General features: G+C 39.4%; 1 long non-coding RNA gene across 4 annotated transcripts; it reads right to left on the reverse strand.

Annotated features, from left to right (window-relative positions):
• Positions 1-2,662: 2,662 nt before the first annotated feature.
• On the reverse strand, positions 2,663-18,978 carry LOC129718337 (uncharacterized). Of its 4 annotated transcripts, none has more exons than XR_008726875.1 (7): positions 18,603-18,978; positions 18,432-18,536; positions 17,842-18,041; positions 17,246-17,397; positions 16,508-17,186; positions 3,713-3,939; positions 2,663-3,657 (listed from the first exon to the last, which is right to left on the reverse strand). It is a non-coding gene; the product is annotated as an uncharacterized LOC129718337 (long non-coding RNA). The 4 variants fall into 4 exon arrangements; XR_008726874.1 differs by having other exon boundaries at positions 16,508-16,869; positions 16,941-17,186; positions 18,432-18,977; XR_008726876.1 differs by having other exon boundaries at positions 17,842-18,019; positions 18,432-18,977.
• Between the last annotated feature and the right edge of the window lie 3,143 nt (positions 18,979-22,121).

Below are 22,121 nucleotides of genomic sequence, written 5' to 3' on the forward strand. Positions count from 1 at the left end.
TTCAAATGACCTGATTCATGAAAGTGAACCGATCAGACAATAATTTCTTCAATGGAGTCAGTACCCAACTTATCAGTATTGATTGCTGGTTGCACTGTTTTAACGATGCCAACCTTTTGAACATCGGCTGATGCTTTACAAGTGTAGTGGTTTGGAGCTGCGCAATACATTCAAAATACGCTAGAGCATCAAATGCGTTATGCCCAACGCACATGCGTTGTACTTATTCCAATTTTAATCAGTAAATGCGCTTATTTCGCTCATAAATGATCTGGTTACGCACACTCCAACTTTTGCGTGTACCTTTCGGATTAAGCACTGCGAGTTAAAATTGATTCCTGCACTTCAAACCTTTTACTAACGCATCAGGGATTCCTCAAGGAAGCAACCTGGGTCCACTGCTTTTCATATTTTTTTTAACGATGCCGCCTTATTGCTTGAGAATAACTCTGAACTGATTTATGCGGATGATCTGAAACTTTATTTCGTTGTGCGTTCCGTGGAGGATTGTGAACGTCTGCAATTATTACTTAATGTTTTTGCCAGTTGGTGTCAAAGAAATAAGCTAACTCTAAGTATTGGCAAATGTGTAGTAAATACATTTTATCGCATCTCCAAGCCTATTGAGTTTGCGTACGAAATTGATGGCGTTACACTCACGAGAGCAGATCAGGTAAACGTCCTCGGCATCCTGCTAGATACGAAATTGACGTTTGACCTTCATCGTTCAACGGTTATATCCAAAGCCAGTCGTCAGCTGGGATTTAGCTAGAAAATAGCTAAGGATTTTTCCGATCCCCACTTTTTTTAGGCACTATATTGTGCTCTGGTTCGTCCTCTTTTGGAAACTGCTGCTGTAGTATGGTGTCCACATCAAACCTCGTGGAGTAGAAGAATCGAACGCATACAGAAACGTTTCCTCAGACTGGCCCTAAACGATTCACCATGGCGCAATCCATCAGAACTTCCTCCGTATTCTGACCGATGCATACTCCTGGGTTTAGATACGATGACGGTCAATTCAGCAAGCGATTCTAATTGGAAAGCTTCTCAACGGAGAAATCGACTCACCCTTGGCTGCTTTCGCTGCTTGATTTGCGAGCACCGCAAAGAACGTTGCGCAACGATTCGTTACTTGTGCCTAGATTTCATCGAACATCTTATGGTAATAATGAGCCAGTCGTCGTATGCATTCGTGCCTTTTCACTAGTTGAAGACTCATTTTTATTTAACGAATCTATCCATCGATTCAAAAAATGGCTAATTAGTTCGACTTTGCTGTAATTTAGTTAAGATTTTTAATTCATTAAGACTTAGTGTCAGATGAATTTAATCACAAATAAACAAATTATTTCCATCTCTAAATACACAAAACACGTGTTCTATGCTCAAACACACAGTAATAACTCAAATTGTTTTCATTGTTTGGCTGGGTATATTAGTGTGAGTATGATAATAAATATTTGGAAATGAGAATGGTGGTTATTACGGGAGTCACTTCACGGTGAAATATATTTCACTCTCACGCTCACTTCACTTTTTTAGACCTATTCCCGATTCCACCTCAAGTGAGGTGACAAAAATCACCTCCGTGGAGTGAGATTGACAGTGAAGTGAAATTGAGAATAGGACAAGTGAAATGAGATTGTTTCCCAGCTCAAAAATGTCTAAGTCCCAGAAAGTCGTTTTTCCCGTATTTTAGATAACACCAGATCTTGACGTGTTCTGCATTTCTAAGACAATCGGCATAAAAAAAATGTTTTTTTCGGTATCTAAAATTTCCTGAACTAGTTTGCATTTTTTTCATCGGGCAAAAATATGAAAAATTGACCGCTTTAAGGCACGGATCAAACTCTGATTCGCTTCGTTACTGAAGAATAAATCCAATATTTACCATTAGATCACAAATCAATCAACTTTAAGACTTATGGCAGCTTCGTGGAATCATTTCACCGTTCAAAATGGTCGTGAAATATTTCCACGTGAAACGTCGCTTTTTCCGTTCTCACTTCACTGATATGACACTCATAATAACCCAGATTCCACGACAGATGTCACTTCGCGACGTTTTTCTCACTTACGTGAGTCCCGTAATAGGACTTCATTCACTTCACTCTGATTACACCGTGAAGTGACTCCCGTAATAAGCACCATTGACTCTGAGAAGAAAATTAACACCAAAAATGATGGTGGCGTTATATATATTTCCCCCAGTGTATTAGCCATTCACAACGGAATCATACACACAGAAAAAAAAATAGTAATTTTTACTATTTTAGGGGTCAGCATGAGCAGATTTGATTGCTGATTTTCAACCGACTTGTCTTTGTGGTCTAGATAACAATTTTATGGTTATATCAACAATCAACCAGTATTAAAAGCAAATGGTGAAATTGACCGAGTATGGTTGCGATGACCATGACAGTGTTATACTATGATTTAGTAGTTTTGACAATATTTTGGTGACAAATGACTATGCATTTGTTGTTTGGACCAAATTTAATGGTCGGTTGAAAACCACCGATCCAATCTAGTCAAGCCGACTACTAAAATGGTAGAAAATACAATATCGCTGATGCAGTTCTTTTTTTTCTATTTTCTGTGAAAATTTCTCATAGAAAATAATGTTTTATTGTAAAAATAACGTTTTTCGCTACACGAAATACAACAAATGCTCCTAGCAATCAGATTGAAATTTATGTTTACCGTGACTCTTTTTTATGCCTGAACAGCTTTTCAATAAACAACGTCTTAGGCTGCTCGGTCTACAAATAATGCCTCGAGTAACTACTATATTTACCTTGGCTCTATTTTTTGACGTAAGAATTAGTTTAATTAAAATCTTATAATATAATATTTTACGCTCAAAAACAAACTAGAACGAAAATTTAAATAGCCTAACAATTGATCAGAACCAGAACTGGTTGGGCTAATACGCTAATAACTCTGCCTCAACCGTCAACAAATGCTGCAAAATGTTTTCCAATTTCGTTTGGAACTTCCTGATCAGAAGAACACAACTAAAAAGAATTACTTTATATCTGAACGAGATATAAATATCATATTCTGATTCGATTTTGTATTTTGCCAAATGCTTCTGATAACAAACATGAATCTGAATGAGATCTGATAACAAGTCCTGAAATCAAGTTGTTGTTAAACATAGTCTCGATTCTATTAGAGCGTGTTTTTCTAACAATGGTTGCCTATTTTATATACTATTTCATTATGTTAGGAAATAGATACGTTAGTAACAGAGTTTGATATAGATTTGATACTAGTAGAACATTTTTTGTTTCTTCTTCTTAAACCTAACGGAATCAAGTCGAAAACATAATCTAAAAGGTTTTCCTGATAATAAACTGATAGTTTTTGTTACTTTTCCGTTTTGTATCTCTGAGCAAATTCCGTTGCAGATTCTTGTTTGTTTTTACATATTTGATTCCAGGTATAGGTGTATAGGTGTGCCTTAATTTTTTTTCTCTCCTCCGATTAATGTCGCCTTCACTTATGGTCTAGCAGGGGACACCAGTGGGTTTAAAGCGGTAACAAAGATATTATTATCGACGCAAATTGCCGTTAGCTTTTACTGATATAAATAAGGATGGTTTATTGTGAGCCACATCCAGCACGTTTGGCTTTCAAATATCCGGTTGCCTGAAAGTAAAAATTTAATCAGTTGCAATAATTACGAGTTGCTCTTACAAATTACCCTCAAGTGTGTCAAAAGCTTGCTTACGCCACTACGCTTCAAGATGAATTCCTGATTGTCCTAGGATACTGGTAAGATCATCGACATTTTCGATGGAGGATATTTGCGAGGTTTACTGATTGATGCTCTTAGGGACTGGTCGGTGTTAGTTAATCAATTTGGTCGCCGCAATCACGTTGTTTTTTGTTTGTTTTATAATTTGAGCTTAAACCTGGTAACCGGGAGGTCTGCAATTTTTAATGAAATATAAAATGAAAATTCTAAAACATATTGAGACTTTAAAAATCTAAATTCATAAAGGCAAAACTGAAAACTACTGAACCAATCGGCATGAAATTTTGTATATAGAGATTTTAGGGGCCGAGAAAGATGACAGAAATAGTTCGAGACCACTTCCTCTTCTGGAAGGGAGGGATCCCATATAAATGAAACACAAATTTCTGCACATCTCGGACACTAACCAAGTAAAATGAACCAAATTTGACATGTGAATGTTTTTAAGGATAACAAATGTGTCCATAATGGTTTGGCACCCCTACCTCGTCCGTAAAGGAAGGATCCCATACAAACGAAACACAAATTTCGCACATCTCGAGAACTAAACAAGTAAATAGAACCAAATTTGATATGTTCAGGTTTTTAGAAGCAAGAAAAAAACTCATGGTGGTTTGACACTCCTCCGTACTCTGTAGGGGAGGGATATTTCAACCAATTTTCCGAAAAAAAAAGCCTAAAATGATAGGGATGATGCACAAGACTCCAGAAGCATAGTTAAATTTAAGATGAAAACTTTCGCTTTCTAATATGGGAGTTTCCGGTACCAGAATGGTGCCCAGAGGTCAGAAAATGTCTTTGAATGCCATTTTGAAATCCAAGATGGCGACTTCCAGCATCGGAAAAACAGCGGAAAGTGACCAAATACCACCCAATATGAATATTTCCGGAATCGCAATAATGCACTGAAGCCACAAATCGACATAAAACAATATTTTAAATTCTAAGATGGCAACTTCAGGTTTTTGGAAAACAGTCAGAAATGGTTGATTTCCACCCAATATGAGTATCTCCGTATGATGCAAGGAGCTAAAAATCGACCTCAGACACCATTTTGAATTGTAAGATGGCAACTTCTGGGAAACAGCCGAAAATGACTGAATACTACTCAATATGGATATTTCCAGAATCGAGGTGAAATCCAAAAGACGAGGAAGCCAAAAGACTAGGATGTTGTCATTCCGATTAAACCAATCTTTTCAAAAGAGTTGTCTTACATAAACACATAAACATACGCAAATACATCAGAGTAGGGCTCCGATTTGTGAAAAAAAATTAAACTTGATGGCAGAAAGCCAGAACCAAGGTCTCCCCGCTTCATACGGGGCCCAAAAACAATCCCAAACCCATCGGAAGTCGATCGGTCCCGTCCCCGCACCACACACCTGAATAAACACCTGTACGAAAAAGAATAGAACTGACACATAAACACTAAACCAAAACGTGCTGCGCAATGAGTGAGATCGAAAACGATTGTAAAACCGTTGAATTGAGGCTGCAAAGAAAACAATCTCTAGCTTAATATTTCGTACAAAATATGTGTTGTACTTAGAATGCATTTTTTGAATCACACACAATTGTAGTTCAACGAAATGTCTTTAAGTTGTGGTCAATATTTCGAGTGAGGCATTGGAACTCAAACGTTGCGAGTACAAACCTAAAAATTTATTTATTCTCACAAAGTTCATGACACCTTCCAGTGCGTACTTGAAGTCATGCGAAGTTAAATCTGATTAGCAGAACTGTTCAAATAAAATAAAACATTAGCAGATGGTTGCCGGGTTTACTGCTTTTCTCTTTGCGCACCTCGCCTTAAAACACAGACTCTACTACTACGGCTACTACAACTGCACAGAATTAAAAGGTATGTAATTATCACATTCTAGATGAGAACAGAGCTTGCACAATGTGGTCTGGTCCACGTGTGAAGAGAATTCACCAAAACTATTAACAATTAATATTGTCATGAATCCTCCCCACATAGGAGAATTCCGAGATTAGAGTAGGAAGGCTACAACATAGGTATCTGACTCTCATGATCTCCCTTAGCTCCCATCCGCCACCTGGAAGCACGCGCCGCTGTCAAAGCTGAAACAATTTTGTGGCTCTATCTTGAAGGATTCTGTAAAGCTATAAGAACCCAAGATTGGAGCTCAACCACCAAGCCCAGGGAAAAAAAAGATACCTTTTATTAGGGCAATAATTAGTAAATTCGGAGATAGCAGTTGAGATGAAAATACAGTCAAGTTACTTTTATGCGGGGAATATGTTCTCCGTTAAAAACGCGGTAATTCGAAAATTCGCGTAAAAACCGAGTTAATTAAAAAATCCGCGTAAAAAAAAAACATTGTGAAAAACCGCGTAGAAGAAGCCTGACAGTATATCTGTTAACTGATTGACTCCAAAAGCGATGCAAAGAATATTACGTTATGCATTTTTGCATGAGCATCAATTTGTTTAAAAGACATCCAGGTCTGTAGTGCAAAATACCAAAAAAGCGGCTTCAACAAGTGTCTATTATCGCTATTCAAAATCTAACGACTAGAGATGACCATCTTGTTAAAGTGAGAGCTTGATGGCTTGACTTAAACCATAATTTTATTATCATTAAAAAAAATAAGTAGGTACCTTCGAAATTTTTCGCATACAGAAAAACCCATAAAATTATATTAGTCATGTTTTAACGCGGTTTTATACGAGGATGTTCGAATAAACTCGTATACCGAAAAAGTCACTGTACAGCACTGCGTTAGCATTTGTGGATAAGCCTGCAGGTGTGAATAAACAAATTAATAAAAGAAACGATTTCAGCGCTTAGCTTAGTTTGACGAGATTAAGTACTCGGGACTAATTTACGATAAAAAACTTATTTTCAAAGAGCACATTGAGAGTATACAAGCAAAGTGCATTAAATATACGAGATGTTTATACCCTCTCATTAACAGGAATTCTAAACATTTTTTAAAGAATAAACTGCTGATTCATAAACAAATTTTTAGATCAGCAATACTTTATGCTGTACCGATTTGGTCATGTTGTTGTTTAACAAGGAAGAAAACGCTTCAAAGGATGTAGAATAAAATTCTGAAAATGATTTTGAAGCGTCCTTCTTGGTTTGGTACACTCGAATTACACAGACTTACTGGCGTTGAAACATTAGAAGCTATGTCAAGTTAAATTGTTAACAAATTTCGACAACAATCGTTGCAATCCTCAATTGCTACGATGAGCTCTCTTTATAGTCAATAAGTTAGCAATTAAGTTAGTTGTAAGTTTACTTCAGTACAAGTAGGTTTGAATCCCTACGAATGATAAGTCCTAATTGCGAAAGCAAACAAATCCTAACAATTAAAATTACAAATTTCTGACAGTGGTGAGAAGTCACCATTTGTGATTGGACACACATACTCGTCATTTACTAATATTTATCATAAATACTTAAGCTACTAACAAATCCCCCCCCTTAAAAAAAAAGAATTTTGGGTTTGTGGCGCCAGCCCGTTGCAAAACAACTCACCGAAGGCACTGTACTGCACACTCAGCCAGGCGTAGTGCTCGAAGAGAACGGTTCGGTTGCGATATTTGACGATGTGGTTCTTGAAGTGCGATATTGAATCCTTTGGTGCGTTGAGTTTGAAAAATAGACGACAAATTTTGTAGCTCACGAAACCATCTATGGTTTTGACTTCGAGGCAGTTGGTGTCTACGATTCGAACCTCGTTCAATTGGTCCAATTTAGGCTCGGAAATAAACCTAAGTTTAAATTGGTGTCGAATCTTAACCTTTTTGGTGGAATTCGGTAAGCTGTTCCCGATGCGACCGAATTTGCTTCATCATTTGGTTATAGTAAGACTGGGCAAGCTTCAGAAGGGTGGTCTTAGTATGTGATTCATCCAATTATCGTTGTGAGGAAGCACGATGAGCATTTTTGCGGTAATGTTACAGGTGCTGGTCAAGTGGGATGCCCCCTCGGAAGCAAGAAAATCATCTCCTTGAGGTATGCACCTTTTTGAATTAAAACTACCGCTAGCCGTGTATTTCGTCTTTGCCGGCGAAATATGTTTCTGCGGTTTCAGCATCTAGTTTCGTTTTACCTTTCGAGTGATACCGGATTGGTGTTTTCTGGCCCTTTCTGGCTTTTTGCTGTTGTTGAACGCATCCCAGATCGGTTTGTTGATAGTGTTGCGCTGCATATTCAAGCCGAATAGCCCAACTAGTGGCTGAGCGGTGGTTACCAGCTCTAATGGTAAAACGCTGGCATCCAACGTCATTCCCCTGCACTACTCGGGCCTTGTTCGAACAATTCCGTTAAATCCCGGCACGGTTCTTTATCAGTAGATTTCGCTAACAGCCTTGCCCGAAAGCAATAAATTTCACTTTTGTTTCTCCGCTTTTTTCACTCGCAAACATCAGCGCTTTCGCTGTAGGCCTGGTATGCCGAAGTTACCTAATCTTATGCCCACAACAGGGATTATATTTTGTCTAATGACTGACACTGTTAAATCTAGAGAAAAACCGACCGATAAGGAGAAAATTGTTCACGATTTCGAGCAACTACGAGATGATGACAAAATTTTTGCAGACAGCGTTTTGACAGTTTCAGGTTACACGCTCACTCTGGATAACCCAAAACTGAGTCAAAACCTACACTGAACCAAATCGGCCGCACATAAGTGTATGATTATTGCTTCATTGAAGCCCTATACGGATTTTGTGTTAGCTCCAGGATGAATATCATCCGCGAGTTCAGTCATACAAACATAGCATTACTGTATGTAAACAATTCTAAGACAGGATGATCATCATTCATTCGAAGGAAGAAAAAATAAACAAACTGTATGTTTTTCATTGAAATAGTTACAGACTCATCATGTTGTTCTTAAGTGATTATACAATTTATATTTAAACCATAACACACTGCTATTTGGAATTGGAACAGGTTGAAGGGAGAAATTATATCTTACAGTTTCAGGATTTCGATCACATCGAAATAAAACGGACATATTTTACTTCAAATCCCCTTTATTGTGAATTATCAACCATGTACATATAAAAATTTTTGAATTTTTGTTTTCTGCTTCCTATTTAATCAAAAGATTAATACAATTTCCTGCGAAACATTACTTTTTATCAATTTGCTGTATAGTAAAAGGTGCTCCATCTAAAATATTAATAACAATGACATAAAATTCATCTAGCTTTTTTCCTATTTCAAACGCCTAATAATAATTGTTTAAACAGTCAACTTTCCATCTAGACCCGTATGCGTAATATTTGAGCAATTCTATTATTTGATATAATTCTGCTATAAATTTTTGACTTACTGCTACGAAGTTTCCCAAACAATACTTTGTGTTTTAGTGTTATGGACTGAGTGGTTTTAACAATTTCATATTTGCATTAGTTCGTTGATATTGGTAATTATATCTATTGATACATCTTCGGTTACGAGATTTTTTTTGATTTGAAGTTCTATATCCATTAAGATTAAATTGATGATGTTCTTAATGATAAAAACTCTTGGCTGTTCAAAAAGATCTGATTCTGAAACTTAGAGAATTTGTGCGCTGTATCAATAAAATCAAACATAGCAGACAATTTTTGTAGAGAGATATCAGTAACAAAACACATAAATAAAAAAAAAGTAACAAAACGCGTTAGTGGGTCGTTAGTTTGAAACGATATTACTGAACTGATGAGGCCTTCAAGATGACTATTCAAGTCCCTGACTCTGGATTGAACATCGAGAATATCCTTTCGTGTTATTTTACGACGTTTGTAGAGATCAAGCAGGAAATATAGTGCCATGCGATCATTATCCCGTAACGATTGAACAAACTCATAGCTCTCAAAAACCGTTGCAGATCTTTGTGAATGTACTGCTGAAACTATCTGTAGTACCCTGTATAACTGCGTGGCTTAAAAGTTTTAATTTTAGAAGTTGTATATTTATAGGAAGAAACAGTACCAAGCTAGGTTCTAAGCCTGTATTGGGGGAACTCTATATTTTACAAAAAAACACAGGGGGGTTGTGTGTAAAGCCACGACCGCAAGGTTGAAGTAGAATACTCTTACACAGCTCTACTTTAACTATTAACTTACGGCCGGGCGAATCGGTTCGCGCCGCTTTTCGCGTTTAGCCTGGCAGAGGTCTAATACGCACGACTAACACAATGGAAAGGTGTTTTTATATTAAAAATTAGACACGGCTTTACTGGAGTAAGTGTTGGCAAATGCATCTACCGCTAATACCGCCACTATCGTACGAAAGCGCGTCGTTTCATGTGGAGAATAATATCAACAATGAAAAATGACGCGCGTCTAAGCACACCCGAACCGTTTCGCCGTGCCGCTTCCATTTACTTCCTTACCTACCGCTGAGGCTGTTACCATACTGCTACTGGTACTCAAAACTATTAACTCTTCAAATTAAATGTTTTATTTGTCCTCAAAAGAACAATTGTTCAATTCCATATCGAATATAATGCAATCGCAGCTCTGTAATATTACTGACAGTAATATTCTTCTGAACAAAATGATCCAACTTTTCCATTAGAGGAAGTGCCGGCTGATGTACGGCAAAAAATCGCTCGCGTTGGCGTTCGTTCTCAGGCAGAGGCCTGAGACGTGATGACCAACCACAGGGCAAGTGATTTGTTTAATTTGAAGGCAGCCATAGGCGCAACCCGCTGATATATTCTGTTACCGCTGAGTGATGATATCTGCTGCTGCTGCTGTCAACGTTGTGGACGGTCCATCCAGCTCACCTTCCGACTAATGAATGTAGCTAGTTTGCTGCTGAATTGTCTTTTATTTTTGAAATTGTTTACAGAGGTATAATTTATGACAGGATAATTGGTCAGCCCTAAAGGCTCGTCATCTTTGTTCGTAGTAGTGCATTTAGATTGGTTTTTTAAATTATCTTGAAGATTAATTTTACATCTTTGCCTTAATGGCACGGTAAGTTTATGAATTAAAATAAAATTGAATAACCTACCTAACTAATACTATCTCAAAAACTAAATTGACAAAGATCGAATTGCCTCGTGAATTGACCTCTGGCAAGCATCCCTGAATCTAGACAGAATTGCCTGTTTGCGCACCAAACAGCTAGATAGGTCTAGATAGGCTAGTTGGTGGATCTCAGAATTACGGATCATCCTTAGGATCTTATTTTGGATAACCTGTAATTTATCATGGTCATACTTGGCACAACTCTCCCAGATTGGCAAACCGTATTCTAATACTGGCAGGATAATCATTTTATGGACAGCAAGCTTGTTCTTCAGGGACAGTTTGGATTTTCTGTTTATCAGTGGGTATAGAGATTTAATTAGGATGTTGCCTTTGATTGATGTTTTTTCCACGTGTGATCTGAATATTAGCTTGCTGTCCAGAACAAGACCGAGGTATCCCACCTCTCTCGACCATCCGATGGGTGAATTATTAATTTTAAGCCTGACGTCGTCAGTCGGAACAAGTCGACGTGAGTTTAAGTGGGGAAATAAGATGGCCTGTGTTTTGGTCGCATTGATGCAAATCTTCCAGTTGTTGAAGTAGCCGGATAGAACATCCAGGCCTGATTGAAGTTTTCTAGTCAGCGAACGAATCACTCGCCCTTTGTACATGATGGCAGTGTCGTCCGCGAACATGGACAGTACACCACCATCCGGAAGGGGAGGAACGTCTGACGTAAAGATGTTAAAGAGGATAGGACCCAAGAGGCTACCCTGGGGGACCCCAGCATCAACATTAAATGTATCAGACTGGGAGTTCTTCAAGCAGACCCTAAATGATCAACCCGACAGATAATTTTTGATGATTTTCACAAGGAAGATAGGGAAGTTGCACCGATGCAGCTTATAAACAAGACCATCGTGCCAGACTTTGTTAAACGCTTTCTCAACGTCCAACAACGCCATTTGTTTTGGAAACAGACTTGTTCCGCCTGATAATGTTCGTTACCCGGGTGAGCTGGTGCACAGTGGAGTGCCCCTTCCTGAACCCAAATTGCTCTCTAAGGAAGATGTTGTTCTGATCAGCAAACTCTAGTATACGTCTCAGAATCAGTTTTTCGAATAATTTCGAAATAGATGAAAGGAGGCTAATGGGCCGGTAGCTTTTAGCGTCAGTGGGATCCTCCCCAGGTTTATGGATTGGGATAACTTTGGCGAGCTTCCAACGGGACGGGAAGTAGCCAAGTTCCAAGCACTTATTGAAGATCTTTGCGAGGTGATGAAAGAAGTCAACGCTCAAATTTTCAATTCGAGATTGACCACCCCATCGACACCCGCGGCCTTCTTATTTTTACAAGATTTGATGGCTGCCATTACCTCGTCTGCAGAAATTATAGATTCCTCTGGGACAACTAGAGGGGTCCCAGCAATTCTGGACATTGTAGCTGCCACATCGGGCTCACCAGAGAACGACCAAGATTGTGAGAATTTACGAAATGCTGGCCAAGTGCATTAGCTTTTTCAGCTGGTGTTATTAGCTGAACTTGGCCAGCTTGTTGATCAGAATGCGAGAGAGGAGGGACAGGTCTCGGCTTGTTTTTCAGAAGTTTAGTTAATTTCCAGATGGGGTTTGCACAATCTGGGAGAGAGCGAATATGACTTTCAAAGCTTTAGTTTTTGAGATCCACCAACCGGGCCTTAATGATTTTATTAAGACGATTGCAGTAAGACTTTAAGTGAGGCAGGCCAGTACGTTGATAATGGCGCCTAGTTGTGTTACAAAGTCTTATATAAGATTTAGTTAGGCTGTCTAGATTCAGAGTGTTACTCACCAGGTCAGAAGCAGGGATGTGTTGGTCACGGGCTAAGGATAGAGCCTCGTCGATGATCTGCAAGCTCGATGTTGTAGCGGATGTTGGCATCGATGAACTGCTGGAACCGTGGCCAGTCAGCACGATGGTAGTTGCGACGACGAGCACGAACTCGATTGGCGGAGTAGCCCACTTCGGCCACCACTGGGAAGTGGTCGGAGCTCAGTTCCTGGTAGACGATCGGATTCGAAAGGTTTGCCATGTTGGTGATGAACAAATCGATGGTCGAGTGGACACCAGAGCGACTCAACCGGGTGGGGGAGTCTGGGCTCAGGATGATGTACGAAGATGCTTGTAGGTCATTGTGGACGACTTTGCCATTTGGATTGCTTCGAGTGTTGCCCCAGGCTTGATGTTTGGCATTGAGGTCACCAGCCAAGATGAAGTTTTGCCGATGTCTGGTAAGCTTGACGAGATCTTGTTTCAGATTAGAGGATGAATCGTTCCTTGAGCTGACTTGCGACGGACAGTAGGCGGCTATGATAATAATAGGGACCTCGACCCCAACCGCTTCGATGACTTTCAAGCTGAAACTGGGCAGCAGCTTACAGCAGATGTTCTTCCTCAACGCGATGCCGAACGCTCGAACGCTACGCCCCCACCCGCTGAGTGGGTACGATCGAGCCGAACAGCTCGAAAGTCGGGGAGGTAGATGTTGACGCCAGGTTTTAGATGTGTCTCGGTGATGATAGCTACGTCGATATTCCGCTCGTTGAGGAAATCAGCGAATTCGATGGCTTTGCTCTTTAACGAGCAAGCGTTCCAGTTAGCGATGTTGATGCATTCACGGGCCATATTTGGTGGGGATGGAAACTGCTGCTTGCAGCTGTTCAGCTCTGGTTTTACAGGTGCGAAGGGCTACGAATGCTTCGGCCAGGAGATGCACGAACTCTTCTGTAGTGAGAAAGGAATCTGCGTTGTTTTCTTCGGCGTCTGTGCGGGTAAACTTCATTCCAGTGGCAGGAGTTGAAAGCCCTGGAAGCCCCGGGGGAGGCGAGGAACGGCTCGATGCTGCGACATCGGCAAACGAGGTTGTAAGCCGATTATTCAGTGGGAGAGGTGGAAGCACTGGGATTGCACGTCGCGATGCGATGACTGGAAAATTTTGTTCGTTATCCACTGGCACTGGGACTTTTCTCCGACCGGGTTGGTTGTTGGTTGAGGCTCTTTTGCGGATCTCAATGAACTCCGCCCGCTTCGGGCAGGTACGACTGGTGGCCTTATGATCAGCTCCACAACTTGCGCAGACAGGATCGGCAGTTTCCATCAATTGGCAGGCGTCGGGTGCGTGCGTTTGTCCGCATTTGATGCAGCGGGAGTCCATATGACAGTTTTTAGTCCCATGTCCAAACAACAGGCAATTGGAACATTGGGTCACATCTCGATGAACTGGTTTGTAGCGCTCCCAGGCTACAATGATGTGGAAAAGGGCACGAATGGACTGCAAATCCGCCAAACATGTTGAATTTTTCTCCAGATTGATAAGGTACAATTGGTCACGGTACTTCCGACTCTTGTTGTGGCGTGACATCTTATGGATCTGTATTGGCTTGAGTTCATTTGCCTTCAGTTCCTCTAACAGAGTGTCAATTTCCATGTCTGAAAGACCACGGAGAACAACCTTGAGCGGTTTTTCTGCTTCAATGTCATGGGAGAAATATTCCACCTTACGCTGCTGCAGTATTACTTGTACCCCCTTGTAGTGATTCAATGCCGGAACCATCAGTTTGTAGCCGTCAGTGCACATACGGATAGTGCATTTCAGTCCTTTTTCGATGTAAAAGACAATTGCTTCACGAAGACCTTCTGGAAATCCTTTCACATAGAAGGGTGGAATTTTCTCTTTTTTCACTATCTCGGGGTCCGTGGAGTTTTCCAAGACAGCAAATCTGTTGTTGGCCAAAAGCTTCTTAGCCGCCGAGTCGGGGGCATTTCCAGGTCGAGGCCGTATACCCGTACTAGAACCGGTTTTCGATTTACCCATGTCAGGGTTCACCGTAGCGTCGGTTTCCAACGCGAAAATAAAAACTTACGAACGAACGTACAAAGCGAACGGAGCGAAAATAAACAACTGTACTGCTCAACACGCTAGCAGAGAATGATCGATGATTTTTTTTGTGTAGCTAGTTTTCCCAGAAACACTCTTTTATAGCCGAAGGGTGCTACGTAATAGGCCACGCCCTATCAGTTCAGTTGTTCCATTCCCTAATGTTCTTCGGACAAATTATTCCACAATTCGCATTTGATTTTTGTATCCAGCGAATAAACACCGATGGTGCTCTCACACACGCAACGGTTTTAAACCGTATCTCATTGCGGTTTGTAACATCAAGCGATTTCGTTTGTTCGCTGTTGCGTGTTGCATCATGTTGCAACTTGGCAGCTGGGAGACGACGAAATTCTGTTTATGCGGATTGATTGAATCGTCTTCATATCAGTTCTGCATAGTCGAACTAACTGCTTTTGTGAATGCGTTCTAACAGGGTAGTTTATTATTCAAGTCGGTTATGCTGATCGCAGCCTTTGCGCTGCCCCTACCGTGGGGGGTTTACCAAATCGTCAGTTGTATTCAATACTGGCACAACTCAAAATTTTGCAGTTTTGAGTTATTGATGGCAAACGATGCCGAATACTATAAAGTTTCATCTCACAAAGACCCGTTTTAAAATTCACAAGGATTCCAGAAATATAAGTAGATGGGCCTTTATTGCACAAATCTAAAATATCCCTAAATAGACGGGAAAATGAGGTTACAACTTTTATCACTTGCTTATTACATGCACATGATAGACCCGAACAAGTTCAATTGAAATTGGAAGTCTTAAAATTGGATTTTTTCGCGAAAATAAAAAACAAATTTTCGACGCAAATCTTCAAACGCGTTTTTCTCGAAACTATGAATTTTGAGTTGTGCCAGTTTTGAATTCAGCTGACGATATAAAGTAAAACTTAGACAACTACAACAGAATTTGATTGCATCCCGCGCAGAATGCAAGCGGATGCCAGAAAATTATTAACCTTCAATTATTTTTTTATTTGCCTTGAAAAAGGCATTTTGCGGATCAAAATCGGTTGCTGATCGCAACCTTTGAGCTGCCTCAACAGTGGGGGAATTAAGATACACGGACAACATGCACTGTGGAAGCTATTTCACATTCAGTAAATTAGACGGGTGCGACAGATTTAAATTGCTAGGATCCAACACAGAATGCTTGCTTGCGTTGTCAAAACTTATTAACTTTCAATGACTTGTTTATTTGCCTTGAAAAAGGCATGTTGATTTTCAAAATTGGATTTCCTGATGGCAAACTTCATGCTGCCCGAACACAGGGGGAATAATGGCAGTCTGGCGACACACGCTGAGAAGAACCGTGCTGCTCCTGAGACGTGGTGACCAACCACAGGGCTAGCGCTGCTGCTAAGGAAGGACGACTGCTGTTGTTGCTGTCTAGAACTATTATGAGCGGCTTCGGCTGAAACAGGCTTTTATATAGGCCAGATAGCATGTGTTCAATTGCAAGGTATATGATTCTGTCGACCGTGCTTGGAAAGCAATCATATAACGACCAATCAGAGGTCGAATTTTTCGTTCTGACAAGGTTCTGACTATTTTCAATAGTACAATAGTGCGAATAATAAAATTACAATTATCTTCTTTTGGGAAGAATCTTAGAAGATTTTCCAATTTATTGCTACAAGAACGAAGGAAATCCATCGAATAATAACCGATTTATTACAATTCGAAATTGGACATGTTTTTCACTTTTTTCGGTTTTAGATTTTCATTTCACATCCCTATGTAGCCGAACTTCCTGAGAGAAGTATTCTACTTCAAAAAACTAGATATAATACTTATAAATTCTTCGAGCCGGCATTTACCAAATAGTTTAAATATAACAAATAATGTTGCTTACCAGGGGTTGTATATAATTCGTGCGTATGACAGTTTTATATCGATGTTCCTGCTTATATCGCTGCTATGCAGCGTTTAATTGTAGATTGGTTGAAACATATCTTGAAAATCGGTATACAGCTGTCAATTTTTGTGTATACGTTTCACACATAGAACTGTCTCTTCGTAGAGGTGTATAATCATCTCCAACGACGACTATTTGGGATGTGGTTTGATTGGACTCGTGCGCAGAGTCTAGATTACCAGCACACATTAGCGCATCCTCTTGTGCGGTTAGAATTGTGGTCTCATGATCTTTGTAACTTTACTAGGCTTTTGTGTAAAGCCTAGTGAGTTGAATTAAAAAGCAACAAATGAGAGCATCTAAAATGAAGAAAAACAAAAATCAAGTGTAAATGTAGATTGGTTGAAACTTATCTTGAAAATCGGTATACAGCTGTCAATTTTTGTGTATACGTTTCACACATAGAACTGTCTCTTCGTAGAGGTGTATAATCATCTCCAACGACGACTATTTGGGATGTGGTTTGATTGGACTCGTGCGCAGAGTCTAGATTACCAGCACACATTAGCGCATCCTCTTGTGCGGTTAGAATTGCTGGTCTCATGATCTTTGTAACTTTACTAGGCTTTTGTGTAAAGCCTAGTGAGTTGAATTAAAAAGCAACAAATGAGAGCATCTAAAATGAAGAAAAACAAAAATCAAGTGTAAATGTGATTGATTATTAACAATCCTTACCTTCAGATTGATTTGAACGATTCATAAATTCCAGCACAACAAGAGTTCTGGCTTCGAACTTTCAATATGACATACGTCCATAATTTGTCGATTATATTTTTCCAGTTAGCTCTTATTTCTTTGTATCCTAAATCACGGTTATCTTCAGCGATCTGGAACATGGAAGTGAACCATCAAAACTCATTCGATTATTTCAACAGCAAACTGCCAAAATAAATGTTTGAGATTTGCTATTCTGACCATGAAATAAGAATACTGTGAAATTTTTACACAGTTCAAAACAGCAGATTCTAATTGATGTGAATCTTCTTCAGTGAGCAATATTATGTATCAGTTTGAAACCGAGTTCATCGACTAGTGATAATCCATATTTCTCTTCAACTACACGTTATACATTATAGATGAAGAAAAAAAATAGATGTACACGTTATACATTGTGTCGGAAGTCATGCATCGGATGGATTAAACAGCACCTTGCTTCCGACAGTATGTATAACGTGTAGTTAAGAAAAAAATCGCTTGTCGCTAGACGATAAAACCAGTTTTCGACTAAATAGATAATGTTTTACTTTCGGCGAAAAATGTTGCTTACTTACCAGTTGATATCCGAGCTCCTTTTTATAGTGGGGATATTTTATTAGAATATCACCACACTTCAGGCTTCTTCAACAGGTAGTATGAAGTAATCCCTATCTTGCCTTTTAGTGATGGTCCCTTTCAATCGTTTATATGCTTGATAAATGCTTCCACCGGGATTTCACCGTTCAGGGGATGCTACAGAAACATTATACGTAATCTATGAAATCAAAATTATTGTGAATATATTGTTAGTTTTGTAACAACATTCGGGGAATGATTAAAATGCTATATTTTTTTAAGGGAAACTATTTTCAGTTTTGGCGCAAATTTTTTCGCTTTTGTCGACTAGTTATCGTTTGCTTTTCAAGTTTGTTTTTTAGCTTTAAAAAACTTAAATATCTATTTCGGGATCGTCATTACAAGAAATGTTCTCAGAGGTTTTAGAAAACGCATATGAAAGCACAGTCAACCGAGAGCAACAATTATACTTTTAATAGAATATTATAGGAAACACACGAACGTTCTAATTGCATATAAAATAGGGCTTTTGCAGTTTTGTTTAGTGAGCCCAACAGACTGTGTAATCAAGGTAGTCAAAGGAACTTACCGAAACTGATTGGAGCAAGGACTATTTTGTAAGCCATCGATATTCTTGCTTCAAAATGTGTCGTTGAAAATAAATCAATGCTATTTATGGGCCTCAGCCAAATGCCTGATAGAAGGCAACACCAAATAAAAAAAACAATGCTATAGGTTTATTTACCATTAACTAACTCACACACTTATTTGCTTTTCTCTATTTCAAACAATTCACGGGTGAAACCACTTTTATTTATCAGTAGAATCGAAAATAAAAAAAAATATTGTAACCTAAACCAAAGCCTAGTGAAAAAGTGCAACCGCAACGCTCGCAACTCAAATTATAAGTTCCCGGTTGTCAATTTCCGAACTATAGGAAAATGAATCCAACATCAAAGTAAATGAAATCAGGTATTGCATGATTTTCGCTTTGGGGCTCTCGTGGATGATTTTCACTCACATCTGTTCTTGAATTCATTTGCTTTGAATGTCGGTTAGCATCCTTCAAAATATGAAAGTTATTTCTTTGCTTAACGAATTCTTTTCTTCCACAATTCACATGATGAATCATGTCATTTAACATTCATTATCTTTCACTCGAATATTTCATATGATTATCGATGTTTGCATAATCTGATAATTCTGAATGATGAATCATTCACTTACGGCCTGGCAACTTGGTTCAGTGTAATCAGTTTCGCTAAAACCGTATGTATTCAAAATTGTGTAGAAGTTGTTTTACTCATTTTTGAGTACCACCGAATGTTATAAAAATTGAGTAAATATTACCCATATTACACCTGACGCGCGATGCGTAAAAGTTACTCATTTTCGACTTAAAAATGAGTACTTTAAGCTTCAATGAGAGAATTTCGGAGAAATATCATTATTGACTCGATATTATTATATTTTGCATTTTTAATGAATTTTATTTTTAAAAAAGGCTTATTTCAAGAAATTTACCTTTGTTCTCCGGGACACGGGAGATCTTTGAATTTATTCGCCGCATATCCAACCAACGAGTCCTGGTGAAAAAGAAAAATTGACATTAGTTGCAGCTAATTATTTAAATTATGAATTACCTACCGATAACAACTAATTTTAAACATTTCTATTTCCTCCTTTTTTCAGACGGTTTGCTTGGTTTGCTGTTTGCTTTTAGTTGCAAAAAAAAAACAAAAACAACACGCAAGCACCAGTTACCCAATTTTGAGTAAATTTGCCGCCATGATCAATTTAATTCTACTCATTTTTTGACGTCTTCGAACAACTGAAAAAAAAAATGATTTAAATTCAACTCAGCCGCTGAGTAGCCCAGAGTGAGCGTGTACGGTGTCAGAATATATTGCAGCTCGAAAAATATTACACGCTTGTTCGCATGACTACATAATTAGTTAAATTTAACTGGTAAACTAGTTCTAATGCAAATATCGATAGTTTTGATCACCAGTTAAAACATGGTCGCTATGACCACTGCAATTGAGTTGTTTTGACAACGTAAATGGTTACTGCTCTTTCAACTGTCATGGTATTTTCAACCATGAACTATTTCAAGGTGACAATTATCATCGTAATAACTACTAAATTCTGCGATTGTTGCGATAACCATGGGTGTAAGGTCAATACTAACATTTTATTTTTCTCTGTGTACTCACACCAACTCATGATCTCTCACCAGTTTAGATTATGGGTTTTTTTCATATCAATATTTCTTTATTGATTAGGAAAAAACGAAAAAAATCGACGCACTGTCAGAAAAAAATGACCAATATTGTTGAAAGCGAGGAGTCAAATTGACTCTTTACAGGTGAAGTATTTTTTCCGCGAAAATCAAAATTTACGCGGTTTCTACGCGAATTTCGTGATTTTCGAGATTTTTACGCGCTCTGTACTAATCAGCGTAGATTGTAAAACAAAGAAAAAGACGACACCACTTGAAGAATACAACTTCTCGACGCCGCGTTCCAAACCCAAACCAAGAAATATCCCGGCGTGACGATCAAAGAACGGCCTCCCATTCCGTGGTGGGACAAAGAGTGCTCCGATGTCTACACGGAAAAATCCAACGCGTTTAAGGCCTTCTTTTGGGTGAAAGGTAAACCCGACGACTATAAGTGGTATTTGGAGCTTGAGACCAAGTTTAAAAGTTTGGTCCGAGCAAAAAAACGCGGATATTGGCGTCGGTTAGTAAACGAAACGTCGAAGGAGACATCGATGAGCACTCTTTGGAACACAGCCTGAAGAAAGCGAAATCGTATAACGGTCAACGAAAGCGAGGAGTCTTCAAGTCGGTGGATATTTTTCCAGGAAAGTATATCCGGACTCTGTTCCTGCGCAAAACATTGTTCGCGATACGCGATAGAATCACCTTTTACGATGACAGAATTTTCAGTTGCCTTCCTGTCCTGTAACAATAACGCGCCTGGGTTAGATAGAATCAAATTCAACTTGTTGAAGAATCTACCCGGCAATGCCAAGAGGCGCTTGTTGAACTTTTTGAATAAGTTCCTGGAGCAAAATATTGTACCGCAGAATTGGAGGCAAGTGAAGGTGGTCGCCATCCAAAAACCGGGAAAACCAGCTTCTGATCACAACTCTTATAGGCCGATTGCAATGCTATCCTGTATCCGGAAATTGATGGAGAAAATGATACTCCGTCGTTTAGACCTTTGGGTCGACTCAAACGGTCTAATATAATATATTGATACTCAATTTGGCTTCCGCCGGGCCAAAGGAGCGAATGATTGTCTTGCGTTGCTTTCTACAGATACTCAGCTAGCCTATGCTCGGAAAGAACAAATGGCATCTGTGTTCTTGGACATTAAGGGGGCTTTTGATTCCGTTTCTATTGACATTCTTTCGGGCAAACTTCAACGACAAGGATTTTCACCAATTTTAAATTTTTTTTTGCATAATTTAATGTCCGAAAAGCATATGCATTTGACGCATGGCGACGCAGGGCTCATGCTTAAGCCCCCTTCTTTACAATTTTTATGTGAATGACATTGACGCGTGTCTGGCAAATTTATGCACGATAAGACAACTTGCAAACGACAGCGTGGTCTCTGTTACAGGAGCCAAAGCTGCCGATTTGCAAGGACCATTGCAAGATACCTTGGACAATTTGTCTTCTTGGGCTTTACAGCTAGGCATCGAATTCTATCCGGAGAAGACTGAGATAGTAGTTTTTTTTTTTCTAGGAAACGCAAGCCTGCTCAGCTCCACTTACAGGTAATGGGTGAAACGATTTCTCAGGTTTTGGTATCTAAATATCTTGGTGTCTGGTTCGATTCGAAAGGCACCTGGGGATGTCAGGTTCGATATTTGATGAAAAAATGTCAACAGCGAGTAAATTTTCTCCGGACAATTACTGGATCATGGTGGGGAGCCCACCCAGGAGACCTTAGAAGGCTTCACCAAACAACGATATTGTCGGTGCTTGAGTACGGGTGTTTCTGCTTCCGCTTCGCTGCAGATATCCATTTAATCAAGCTGGAACGATTGCAGTACCGTTGTTTGCGTATTGCCTTAGGTTGCATGCATTCGACCCATACGATGAGTTTGAAAGTTTTGGTGGGCGTTCTCCCATTAAGAGACCGCTTTTGGGATCTGACTACTCGTATTCTCATCAAATGTGAGGTTTTGAACCCCTTGGTAATTGAAAATTTCGATAGGCTAGTTGGTCGGCGTGCGACCAGACCGAACCAAGCGCCAAAAA

This window comes from Wyeomyia smithii, chromosome 1 (genome assembly GCF_029784165.1).
Source record: "Wyeomyia smithii strain HCP4-BCI-WySm-NY-G18 chromosome 1, ASM2978416v1, whole genome shotgun sequence".
Taxonomy (NCBI): domain Eukaryota; kingdom Metazoa; phylum Arthropoda; class Insecta; order Diptera; family Culicidae; genus Wyeomyia; species Wyeomyia smithii.